At 40.7% G+C, this 14162-nt stretch overlaps 1 protein-coding gene across 3 annotated transcripts in view; it reads left to right on the top strand.

Annotated features, from left to right (window-relative positions):
- The window catches only part of SATB1 (SATB homeobox 1), a 265946-nt gene that overhangs the window by 67816 nt on the left and 183968 nt on the right, over nt 1-14162 (top strand). The gene's annotated exons all lie outside the window — the stretch shown is intronic.

The raw sequence follows: 14162 nt of genomic DNA on the forward strand, positions 1-14162 counted from the left end.
ACTTCAAGCATTAATGGCGGACCCATCATTTACAGTATTCCATCATGACAAGGTGGTGCTTTGCACTCATCTAAAGTTCTTACCAAAAGTTGTCGCAGAGTTTCATCTCAGTAAATCCATTGTTCTTCCAGTAATTTTTCCCTAGCCTCATTCTCATCCTGGAGAATGCAAACGAGCATTGGCCCACTATTTGCAAAGGACTAAATCACATAGATCATCTCCCCAGCTTTTTGTCTCCTTTGATCCTAACAAGCTGGGGGCATCCTGTTTCCAAAAGGACGGTTTCCAATTGGTTGGCTGCTTGCATCTCGTTTTGTTATGCTCAGGTTGGGCTGCAACTGAGAGTCGTGTCATAGCCCATAAGGTTCAGCTTCAGTGCCTTTTCGCCACTTGACCCCTTGCAAAGCTGCTACTTGGTCCTCGGTTCAAACTTTCACCTCTCATTACTATCCTATTCCAGATGGGATGGACATTTTGGCCAAGCAGTATTACAAATTTATTTTTCTAAAAAGCCAACTCTCCCACCATCCCAATCTGGTTAGCTTGCAGGTCACCCGCATGTGAAAATATGCTGCCTGCTTGTCCTGTGATAAAGCACAGTTACTTACTGTAACAGGTGATATCAAGGGACAGCAGGCAGATATTCTCACAATCCACCCACCTCCCCTGGTTGGCTTCTTAGCTAGCTTACTGAACTGAGGAGTCACGCGCCTACGTTGGGTGGGAAGGCACTTGAAACTTATTAAAGTGCACTTGCACTTTAGCAGCTGTCTGTATCGGGGCTCCGTGGATGATGTCATCCACATGTGAGAATATCTGCCTGCTGTCCCTGGATAACACCTGTTATGGTAAGTAACTGTGCTATATGGACTTGCAAATGAAACATTTAGGTGCCAAGATTATGGAATGAGATGGTCTGTATTTGTGGTTTTTAAAAGTCCTCTTATGCATAGGAAACTGCTGTTTTTAACATGATTCATAGTTAAAACTGGGATGGTTCTCTTAACCAATTATAAACATCACTCCTAGTTACATTTACTTTATTTTTGTATATTTTATCCATTTATTGCTCACATATTACGTTTATATCTATAAATATTAAATACATACATGACACAACTATATAGAAGTAAGAAAGTCATCTAAAATAAAACTGATAGAAAGTAAATTTGCAAGTTGTGAAAAATGACTTGGTAGTTCTAAATGTGCATTTGCTTTCTCCAAAGTATGCCTAGATAAATGAGGCTTCCTATTCTAATGCAGCCCCAAGAAATGGGAAGCAGTGATCTGTTTACTCTCTAGAATAGTGTCTGGCAAACTTTGACGAGCTGCAGCACACTAAACTTAGTGGTCGCGTCTCGAGGCATGGACATCGATGTGATCATGGTGTCATAACGTCGACATCTGTACATTCGCTAAGGCCCTCCAGATGGGCCCTGAGCCTCCAGTAGAGGGTGCTGGCAGGGAAGACAAGCAGAGAGAAGGAGAGGTGCTGGCGCCGGCTGATTACCTACAGCATCTCATAGCACACCTGAAATCTCAGGAGGCACACAGTTTGCGATACACTGCTCTAGAATTATTTAAACAGGTCATTTGCTTTATTGTGGTTTTCATTCTCTCTATGCCATATAATACTTAAGGACGAGATTTCAGAAATGCATGTGTGCGAGAACTGATGGCAGCCATTCAGGGAATGGTGCAGGCCCAGGCTGGAACGTGAAAAGCTCGCTCCTGCCTTGTGCGCCGCTGGCCCTGACGTAATGAGGAGGCAGCCATCCAGCGAGGGAGGGGCATGAGCACAAAAAGCTCACTCCTGCCGATTACACCTCTGGACCACCAGAATTTAAAGGTGCCGGGGGCGGTTGGGATTGCCTACCACTTAGACCTGCCTACCCTGTCCTGGCCTACCACTAGACCACCAGAAGGGGTACAGGGCAGGAGCACAGGGTGCAGAGCCTGGCAGAGAGAGAGAGGCTGTCTACATAGCCTGGTAGGGCATGGAGGGAAGGGGGCTGGGTGCAGAGCCAGACAGGGAGGGGGACAGGGTGTAGATCCTGGCAAAGAGTGTGGGGTTAGGTGAAGAGCCTGGCAGGGAGTGATGGTGGCTGGTGCAGAGCCTGATATATATTAGTACACAATTTGGTTCAGAATGTGGTTTTTTCTTGTGTTCCTCTAAATCTAGGGTGCGTCTTATGGTTAGGTGCGTCTTATAGTGCGTAAAATACGGTACTTTGGACACTTTAGAAAATTGACCTCCAGATCCAACCCCCAATAGCATGTTAAGTACCCATGAAGAAATTATACTTGTTTCAGTGATGGCAAAACTCATTGTATGCAATGTATGCACGTACGTACCCATGTATTCAATAAAATAGGTATACAACCCCCAAAAAACAGGGAGGAATGGAAGGAAGTATAGTACAAAGATTCAAAATATCACTCCAAAAGCAGCTGTTAGGATCTGCGTTCTGATAGCCTGGATTTGGCGCTAAGGCCCTGAAGCAGTGGTTACCGGCCACGAAACGATCGTCGGCCCGGCCTGTTTGTGTTCAGTGGTTTTTACCGTCAATCATTCTCGGCTATTTTTCACTCTCACCTGCTAACTTTAAACTTGTGCGAAAGTTTTTTGCCTATGATGCTTGGTTGGAAGAGTGTGGGTACACCTCTCCGTTTGTCTGAGGCTTTTCTTTCGCTTAAGTAACAAGCTAGCTTTCTTGGCTTGTGTGGTGCTTTTGTTCAGGAGTGACATTTTGAAACTTTGTTCAATAAAATAGGCACATTACATTTCCACCCAAACATATTCCTACAGCATGTCTAAAGGCACAAATCTTTTCAGTCTCGTACTTGTATGCAGCCTCATGATGTTCCAAAAAACATTTCTCTTACATTCAGAAAAAATTATAAAATCTCCACCTTAAATACCTAGCTGAGTTTTAGATTGGCAGACATTATAGCTGAAAGTATAATTTCTATTATTAATAACTTTATGTATATTGGAGGATGGTGTAATATCTATATGGATTGGCCAATTACTGCCTGCTATGTTAGATGATAGACAGATTTTTACTTTTTACTTAATACTGGCGACCATATAGTGTGGACTATATCATGGATGATTTATTTCCTTTAAATGTTAAGTTGTATCTTGTATACAGAATTTGATGGATATTCGTGAATATTTGTTATTATAATGAATAATCAAATAAAGAATTAAAATATTAAAAAAAAAAAAAAGATTGGCAGACATTTTTTAGGACATCAAAGGTCCTTGGGCACAGTATTGTCATTAACAGCCACCAGAGAGGGAATACTTAACTGGGGATTTTGAATGGACGAAGGTAATAGCAAACAGAGAGACTCTTTAAGACATTAAGATAACATGAAGGATGCACAATATTCTATTTTAAGTATAAGCTCCGATTACTGCTCCTGGAAGGGTTAGGTTGATGGCACTAGAAACTAAATGCTTTATTTATACACAGAACAGGAAGCACACAAGTAAGGACACTGCTAATGTATCTGAACCCTGCTCTAAAGGGTTCATCACCTAATAGTGAAAGGTAATTCAGTAACCCTGCTTGTTTAATCCATGACCTCTCTGCTGAGGCTACACAGTCAAGCTCCAATTAGCGACAAATTGTGGTGCTCTAGGTTTGTTTGATTTTTGTTTAGACAGTTGCCCTCTGGGAGTTTGGACTAAGCCACCAAATCATTTTGCACAGATCGCCAAATAGCTTTGTCATTACCAATTTGAGCCAGATGTGAACTGGAGGTAAAAAGGCTTTAGAAATCTACCATATAACCAGGATTTCAAGGCAAGGGTTCGTAAACCTTTTTTTGCTTTCCCCATACCCTTTTAACTGATCAATGAAACCCTCGCACCGCTTTCCTAAACCATGTGTCCACTAGGATTCAAGCAAGCTAGATGAGTGCATGAGTTTTAGCAGTTAACAGTACTAACTGCTAACATGTCGTTTGAAATTAAAATAGTACATAGTGCTTAGAACAGTTGTTGGTAGTGTAACTTCCTCACCGTCTACAAAGTTTCAGTAAACTGCCTCAAATTTCAAGACCCTTCTTTGTACTCATTTGAGGTCTTCCATTGGTTAAGAACCCCTGATTTAAGGTCTCTATGGCAAAAAGTCTAGAGGAGTTTCTGTAATAAACGTATAGCACTCCTGGATGTACACACAATGCCGTACAGTGGTGAAAAATGTCCATGTACAATGTGTCCCTTACCTGAAGAGCTTACAATCTTTTAAGTTAGGACTCGAGGCAATAGGAGACAGTGACTTGCTCAGGGTCACAGCGGTAGCCTTTCCTGGTTCTCAGCCCACTGTTATAAGCTTTAGGCCACGTCTTACAGCGCTGAAATCTTCAGTATCTCAAACTTCGCTGGAAATTTTTAGTTGCTTTTTTGTAATTAGAAATGTAATTCATGGCAAAGCTTTGTTACTACTACTGTTTATCACTTCTATAGCACTGAAAGGCGTATGCAGCGATGTACATTTGACATTTAATAGACTGTCCCTGCTCAGAAGAGCTTACAATCTAACCTGGACAGACAGACAGACACGACATATAGGGTTGGGGATGTAGCACTCAAGGTGAGAGGAGTTAGGAGTTGAAAATAGTCTCAGAGGTTGGCTTTTAACGTGGACTTGAAGACTGCCAGAGACGGAGCCCTCCATAGGCAGTTTGTTCCAAGCATTCGGCGCAGCAAGACAGAAGGGACAAAGTCTGGAGTTGACAGAGGATGAGAAGCGAACAGATAGGAGGGACTTACCAGCTGAGTGGAGCTCCGGAGGGGGGGGGGAGCATAAGGGGAGATAAGTGAGGAGAGATAGTGAGAGGCAGCCAAGTGAATGCATTTGTAGGTCAGTAAGAGGAGTTTGAATTGTATTCGGAAATGGATGAGAAGCCAGTGAAGTGTCTTTAGGACAGGGGTAATGTGAATATAGTGGCTGTCATGGAATATGTAGCTGAATTCTGAATGGATTGGAGTGAGAAAATTTGGCAGAGCAGAAGACCTGAATAGTGAGTTGCAGTAATCTAAGCACGATGTGATGAGGGCATGGATAAGGGTTTTGGTAGTGTAGGGTCGGATTTTGGTATATAGAGGAAGAAACAGCAGGTTTTAGCAATATGCTGTATCTGGGCAGAGAAGGCGAGAGAGGAGTCTGAAATGACCCCGAGATTGCAAGCAGACAAAACAGGGAAGATGAAAGTGTTGTCCACAGAGACAGTGTGTTTGTTTATATGAAAGACTTTTTTTTTTTCCCAACAATTTTGATTTGAGGATGTTCACTGAGCTCTAGAACAACCTTACCTCCCCTCTTCGGAACTTGAGCTCTCTCCAAGTTTTCCACAAACATCTGAAAACCTGGCTTTTCTCAAAAAATGTAAGTCTCCCTCCAATTTAGGAATCAAGGAAACTCTTATATCTTGACATCCCAAGACCTCTAAATTTTCTTCACACTTCTACTTCTAACCCTCTGTTGTAGTTCCTTCCTATTTCTCCTGCTGTAAACCGCGTCGAGCTCTACGAAAGTGGAGATGATGCGGTATACAAACCTAAGGATTAGATTAGATTAGATTATTCTTTGTGACTGTCCTCAGGATAAGATTGAACAGAAAATGGTGTAAATGTAAGTTTGACCTACTTATCGATAGTACCACATTGGTCAGATTATGTTTGAAACCTTCTATCTCCAGGCCTTGGTTTGGGAATGAGGTTGAAGTATGTGGCATAAGGGAATTGAGAGCCTTACATGAACCTTCAGTCTTGTACCATGCACCCTTCCAACACCATAACGGTTGAACATGAATTTTGTGTTGATGCTTCTTTGAATGTGGGTGTGTCTTGGGACAATTTCTCCACGTGAATTAGTTTTGTGCATACCGTGACAGGAGTGACTTTCGGGGCCAATTGTTTTACTATCACCAAGAAGCTGGTGTCCGAGGTGCCTGCCTTATTTGCTTGGTGCATAATCTGTCCTTTACGAAGTTAAACTTTCATTTTTCAGACCAACACCGCTCACAAGTTGAGATTATGTTGACCATCTGCTGCAGCTATCAGTAACTTACTGAAAAATTCTGGAAATGGAAGTTTAAAATGTATTTATTCTTACATTCCACATCATCTTACAACATTCACAATAAAATAAAGTAAAAATAATAACAGTTAATCATAGGCAGTTTTTTCTGTAGCTCTGCTTATGATGAAAGTACTTTTGCCAGATGCCACAACAAATGTTTTTGGGTTTTTTTCTTAAGTTCCTGGAAGTATGTATCTTTAAAGGAAACCATGTACTGCTTCTAATAATCATTTCTATAGCTCTACTAGGCATTTGACCATGTAAATTAAAACATATCTGCAGGGGTTTGATTTTACCATTTTCATGTTTGGCAGTTGGTTATTTAGGCAGGCCAGCGAATAAAGGTATATTTTGTATTCATACATGGAGAAAAGGTGCTGTGAGAAGGGCTGTGCAATAGACCTGACTGCTCTTATCTATGGAATGCATTAGCTGTCTCACCAGTATTGTAGACAGATCTCAGATTTTGGGTGGGCACATTGTCCTCTCTGTAGCTTTCCTCCTCCTCCTCCTCCCACCCCAAATCTATTCTTGAGCTAGTGGGGATCCCTAAGCCCCACAACCTGAAGTCCTCTTCAGAGGCTCCCAAAACTTCCTCCAGTGCAGTTCAGTAGTCAACAGCAGCAGCAACAGCTTTCCTGAGTCATCCCATGCATGTTCAGTTTTCACAAATTGCTTAGTGTCAGCATCAGATGGCACAGGGAAAGCTTCCCAAAAAGAAAACACAATGTAGAGCAGGGGTGTCAAATCTTTTGGCTCCCCTGGGCCGCATTGGCCGAAAAAAATGTTTCTGGGACCGCGCAAACGCCTCAGCAAGACAGAGGAGGGAGCCGGCAAGACGGTAAACACCTGGGTGCAGCAGAGGAAAACACTGCATCGCCCTTGACCGGGGCCGCACAAAATACTTCACGGGGCCACAGGTTGGACACCCCTGCTGTAGAGCAACACAAAGTTCTTGACTTTCCTTTATTTCTTCAAGATATCTTCGGACAATGGTAAAATGAATCCACATCAAACATATAAAAACTACCATGACCCGACACAGGCCGTGTTTTGGTTGGCAAGCCTTTTTTCAAGGATCCTAAAGAATAGAAATAAAAACAAACTCCTAAATCAAAATAACATAAAAGTGACAAAGTACGAGGGTCATTTCATAAATGATGCACACTATTTTTGTTAATTTACATGTTTGTTTGTTTTTTTTCAAGTATTTCTTTACAATTCTTCAATATAGTCTCCCTGCTTTGCAATGACCGAGTCCCAACATCTGGGAAGCTTCATTATTCCATCCAAGACACCATTTTTGTTCAGTTGCCGAATGGCTCTGATATTACGGAAGAAAGCTCTTCCAGAGATGCAAAATGATGTCCACTCATAGGTTGTTTCAACTTTGGAAAAAGGTTGAAGTCTGGTGGACTCATGTCTGGACTGTAGGGAGCATGAGGTAACCTCCCAGCCATATTTGTGTAGTTTTTCCCCACGGCCAAAAAAGTTTTGACGTGCTCAATCAAAAGTCAAACAAATGATGATTTTTGCTTATGATCATGAAGGCATCATCATTACAGACAAAAGTTCCATGTGGAAAAAGTATCACAGTAGTGTATTAAAATGATTTTTTTTGCAAAAAATGTGCAGAAAAATGCACAAAATCCGACCTCAGTTGCTCTTGGCTGGGCCACTCATTCTTCATGATAACACTCTCCCGCACATAGGGAATGTCGTCATTGAAAAAACTATGCGAATACGACTAGGAGGTGTTACCTCATACCTCCCTACAGTCCAGACATGAGACCACCAGACTTTGACCTTTTTCCAAAGTTGAAACAACCTATGCATGGACATCGTTTTGAATCTCTGAAAGAGCTTTTTTCGCCAGTACCCGAGCCATTCGACAACTGAACAAAAACGGTGTCGTGGATGGAATAATGAAGCTTCCGGGATGTTGAGACTCGGTCATTGCAAAGCAGGGAGACTATATTGAAGGCTTGTAAAGAAATACTTGAAAAAACAAACAAAACATGTAAATTAAAAAAAAATAGTTTGCATTATTTATGAAATGACCCTTGTTATTGCATATCAAGCCCCCCATGGACCGTTATAAATGCTGGCTTTGCCTTATTATGACCGGGATAGCTATGCAAATGATTACTCGCAATTGGAAGAATTGGGATCACCTTAGTTTTCCTTTTTGGTGGGTGAGCTTATGTTTAACTTATAAATATGAGAAAATGAATGCTGACATGCTGGGGCATAATAAGATATTCAAATTAGTTTGGGGTCCATTGACGTCTTTTGTAGATTTGCTATAGTTGTCCTTTATCTTTATTTTCCATTGTTTTTCACCCACATATCCAGGAGGGGTGGGAGCGGGAGGAGGGTATATCTTTTGTTTTGGTATTATTCCTGATGGTAATGATGGATGGGGGAGGGAATTTTTATCTTTTGTATAGATACTGATTGATTATAAGTGCTTGGTTGATTATCATTATTTGTATATAAATTGTATTGCACTTTTTGTTGGCATTAAAAACTAAATAAAGTAAAAAGAAAAAAGAAATGACCCTTGTAGATAAGATATATAAAGATGAAATCAAAATGAGAAAAAATGAGAAATTAAATAGACAAAAAGAAGAAAAATGAGGTCATGGTAGGTTTTATATGTTTGATGTGGATTCATTTTACAATTGTCTGAAGATATCTTGAAGAGATAAAGGAAAGTCAAGAACATTGTGTTGCTCCACAGTGTGTTTCCCTTTTGAATTGCTTCTTCTTCTGTGGAAGATTGGGTCTCCTTGTTTTGTGCTTCACAAGGAAAGCATCCCTCAGGCTGCTTAGCTGTGCCAGAGGGCATTCTTGGTATCTTTGAAAAGGTTGTCAGCTGGCAAGACTTGGGGGATCCCAATCCCCACCAGGTACTGCTCGGGTGCACTTCTGCTTAGTGGACCTCAGCACTGTCCACCACCACCCATGATAATGCTACTGAGTCTAGTTGCAAATGTTATTCTTTTCTTTTTTTTTTCTTTCAATCTGATAAGACATTATTTACACATAGGACAGGATAGGAAAGGCACACTGAGGATGCTTGAATTGCAGTGCCGATACTGTATAAAGTCAAGCAGCAAAAGCAGCTGCCTGTACTTATCAAATACTGTTCCATTTGCATACTCTCTGAAGTACTTATTATCTTTGGTTTTGTAGGAATTGGTGATGAAAATACCAGTATCATGAGGCCAGTGATCAGTCTGATACCTCATTTCATCTCAAATTTAGGAGCTGATCTTTTGCATAAATAGAAAAAAAGATAAATATACTTGTGCATGTATAATCTATCTCTAGGCTGAAGTCAGCAGTGCACCACTTGCATCTCATGAGATAATTAAATGCTCTGGAATAGGAGTGAGCTTCATTACTATCATGCTCAAAACTAACAATTCAAAAAATTGGGAATTAATTTGTATATCGGACACCCTTAAATCTGAATGCTTAAAACTAGTGTCTATTAAATAAAAAGCCATACTTATTATTATATGCAGGAAAATGAAATTATTGAATGATATTCATGTTACCTGTATAGATAATAATGTAATATGTGGAATATCTTTTGTATGACACTGTTTTTGATTAAAAACCAATAAAGAATTAAAAAAAAAACCCCATACTTAAACCACAAAAATGTAAAAATTAAAAAACCTAAAGTAGGTCTTAGGTATACAGGAAAAAAGTTGTTTTTTTTTGTCTCTAATGATGGCCTGGGATTTGAACCCTAAAGCCTCTTCACCAGAGACCAGGACCCTAACCCCTAAGCCAACTTCTTTCAATATATGAAAAATTATTTTTTATATCATAAGTGTGCCAACTTAAAGGTCATATGGTAAAGACCAGTGGATTCGGGAACCATCACTACATTCCCACAGTTATTCATAGTTCAACACTAAAACTAGATAAAATGGTATTGTCAACAACACTTCCACAACAAAAATCAATATACTTGGATTTTCAGCTCTGTCAGAAATTAAATTGGAAAAAAAAAAGAGTGACTGCAGATGGTGGATGATGAAATGCATGTTTGCTTGTCAACTATCGAGCCACAGGTTGAGTTAAATTGGACTCAAAAACAAGTGCGTCCATCTCTTTGATTAGCAATTCTGTTCTATCTCCTTTAGTTTCACCGATGCTACAATTACCCATACATAGCTTAAAGAACTTTAAATAAATAACTCTCAGATTTAATTTTTTGTTGGTTTTGCAATTTTATAATTTCAACTATAATATGCCGCAAAAAACTTTTTCTCCGTGTGCAAAAGCTAAAAAAGTTTGAGAGACATTGATCTAGTGGAAGACATGTTAAGTTTCCCATTGTGTGTGTGTGGGGGGGGGTGCAAATAGACTACAAGGGGAGAACATAGGTGAGCTGTAAACTTTGCAGAATGAGGAGGATTCAAGAGGCACCATATCGGGATGCACACTTTTCTCTGATGCTGCTGTTTGCCCGACCATGCGAAAAGCTTGTTGAGGCTGGAGTGACTGTGCAAATCCCAAGTGTACCATTCTGCAGCTGTGCAATGCATATAAAATATTTCCAACACCATAGCTACTTACAAAACTACAAAGGGGATTGGCAATACAGGCACACCTTCGAATAGAGACAGAAATTTCAGAGTGGAGCATATATAGAGGCTCATTTTCAAAGCACTTATACAGAATACCATAGAAACATATGGTGCTTTGTGTATCCAAATGCTTTGAAAATGTATTTGTAACTACTACTCCCTACAAGTGTAGAATCCACAATGCCTTCCTCACTGGACCTTCTTACTCTCCAGGGAGACTCAAAATAGCCAGGAAAAAATCTTGGAGGTGTGTCTTGAATGCCAATCAAGCATGCCTTTGAAAAAGAGGCTCTTCTTTTACTCAGATCTGTCCTTCCCCTGCATCATCCGAGTAGGGTCTCTCAAAGATGTTCTAGGTGACCAAAAAGTGGAATCTCTCATTTATTTGATTTAGAAAGGAGATAGGATGCAAACCCCTGAATTGGATTTAATGTAATTGCACTGAACTTTTTAGTGATTACTTAGCTTATCTACATGATTAGCCTGTAATGCACCATGATTGAGAGACTTGAAGCTGGAGCTGCACCCATGCTCTTATATAAATTTGAGTTACACTTAACTGGTGTATTCCAAAAATAAAAGGAACATTAACACTCGACGACCAGTATAATGCAGCTGCCTTTCACGCTTCCTTAAAGACCTTGCAATTGGTACTTCTGGATTTGAGTATTGGTCTGCCAACTTCCCTTTTTCAGAAGAAAGCATGTTTCAAGTTTATTAGGTTTTTATATACCGCCTATCAAGGTTATCTAAGCGGTTTTACAATCAGGTACTCAAGCATTTTCCCTATCTGTCATGTGGGGGACTCTGCAGCTTCCAGACTGGTTTGCCAAATGAACCACAGCGGAACACCAGGAAGAGCTCACCATTCCTCCTCTGCAGCTGTCTTCAGGGTCCCAAGAACTTAATGGTCCTGACGGGGCATAACATGGGCCTTTAAGAAGACAAAGATATTTTTCATCTGTAAACCAAGCACTTCATTTTCTGTTGGCTTCCCTCCTTCTTTGCTTTCAATTTCTGCTTGAAGCATGGAGGTGTATTCATTTCATTTTTTAAAATTTTTGTATTTATTTATGAAATGACCTTATAATAACCAAGGAACCAAAGAAGTGTATCCATTTTATTAAGATTTATTTCCTATCTTACCCTAGGCATGGCAAGTGTAACTAGATATAGGTAATTTTGCAAATGGCAATATTTTTGCATTTTATTATGGCTATACTAACGCCATAGTAAGCTATTAAAACAGCGAGATTAAATCATGTTGATATAAAAATAGCCATACTGGTTCAGCCCAGTATCCTATTTCCAACTTGACCAATCCAGGTTACAAATACCTGGCAGAAACCCAAACAGTAGCAATATTCCATGCTACTGACCCCAGGGCAAGCAGTGTTCTAGCCTTTATAGTGCTCCCTCCCTCATAGGATTGCATTCTTTGAGCAATACCTGTTAATCCTGAAAGAAAAGCCTTCATAAGCTGTAGCAATTTAGATTCTGAACTGGTTGGTGTTTGTCTCTGAATGTGTTGAAGACCAGGCTATAAGTAATACACTGAGTGACCTGTTCTGTTTGGGTGATGCATGGCAAAGGTTTAGGAGCTTACCCTCCAGGTTCTATAAATGGTGCCCAAATTTAGATGCCCAAAACTGCACGTGATCCTGAGTGCCATGTGCAAATAAATTAGTTAATGAGCCTTAAAAAAAAATCAATTGATGTTAATTGGCTCGAATTTGGAATTGCACATGTGATTCTATAAAGATTTGTGCCCACATTCTCTCACGTGTGATCCAAAGGGCGCATGGCTATAGAAGGGGAATGGGCGGGTCAGGGGCAAATAATTATGCCCAATGATATAGAATTTGGGGGCTGCACGCCCAAGTTGTGAACCAGGATTTACACCACGTTTCAGTTGGTGTTTATACTCGCACCCAAAGCTGGGGGCTGTAATACATGCTAAGCACTATTTAGACCGCTCAGCCTGGAGCACTTTTTATGGAATAGCACTAAGTGTGAATTTTTCCAGGTGTCTATTTTTAGCATAATTTACTGAATCCAGCCCTTAGCATGTTTAAGTAAGTTAGATCTCCTTGGTGGCTATTGGTGCAAATGGGCACTTGGTAGCTGGCATTTAGTATGTCACAGAAGACGGAGTCGTACTCGCCTAAATGTTGTATCGTTAAGCAGAAAAGTTTTTGGTCTGAGCATAAAGCTATGGTTTTAGGATGCCCCAAAGAGATACCCTGAAACATTTTTCATTTGGGGAGAAAAAAACCCAACATGAAAAAGTGTCACGATATTTTGCAGCTTTCACTTAATAACTTAGCAGATAACAGCAGATAAAGACCTGTATGGACCATCTAGTCCAGTGGTCTCAAACTCGTGGCCTGGGGGCCACATGCGGCCCGCCAGGTACTATTTTGAGGCCCTCGGTATGTTTATCATAATCCCAAAAGTAAAATAAAACAGTTTCTTGATCATATGTCTCTTTAACTATAAATAACAATATTATTATTAAAACTTAGCCAAAAGGAAAGATTTATAAACTATAAAGAGTTTTACCTCATGCAAAATTGTCATTTTTCTGAGGCCCTCCAAGTACCTACAAATCCAAAATGTGGCCCTGCAAAGGGTTTGAGTTTGAGACCACTGATCTAGTTTGACCAGCGAGATAAATTCGTATCATTACTTACGCATTCTTGATCTGTCTTTTTGCCATTTTGGGGACAAAGACCATAGAAGCCTGTCCAGCGCTGGCCTTATTCCCCAAGAACCGGAGTTGCTGTCGAAGCCCCACTCAGCGCAGCCAGATCTGTTCACCCATGATTGGGGCACAGACCATAGTAGTCTACCCAGCACTTGCCTTATTACTCAATTACTGGAGATGCCATCTACCGTATTTTCACGCATATGACGCGCGCATTATACGTGTTTTTACAAACCGTGCATAGCCTTGCGCAGTAAAACATAGAAAACATAGAAAAAAAAGCGGCAGAAAAGGGCTATAGCCCACCAAGTCTGCCCATTCCAGGTATCCCTCCCCATGAATTTACTCCCTTAAAGATCCCACGTGAGTATCCCATTTTTTCTTAAAATCCGTCACGCTGCTGGCCTTTATCACCTGGAGTGGGAGTCTGTTCCAGTTATCCACCACTCTTTCGGCGAAGAAGTACTTCCTGGAGTCGCCATGAAACTTCCCTCCCCTGATTTTCAGCGGATGCCCTCTGGTGGTCGAGGGTCCCACTAGCCCGAAGATATCATCTTCTGACTCGATGCATCCCGTGATGTACTTATACGTTTCAATCATATCTCCCCGTTCTCTTCTTTCCTCAAGTGAGTACAGCCGCAATTTCTTTAGTCTTTCTTCATACGTGAGATCCTTGAGCCCCATTACCATCCTGGTGGCCATTCTCTGAACCGACTCGATCCTCAGCACGTCCTTTCGGTAGTGTGG

This window comes from Geotrypetes seraphini, chromosome 2 (genome assembly GCF_902459505.1).
Source record: "Geotrypetes seraphini chromosome 2, aGeoSer1.1, whole genome shotgun sequence".
Classification (NCBI taxonomy): Eukaryota; Metazoa; Chordata; class Amphibia; order Gymnophiona; family Dermophiidae; genus Geotrypetes; species Geotrypetes seraphini.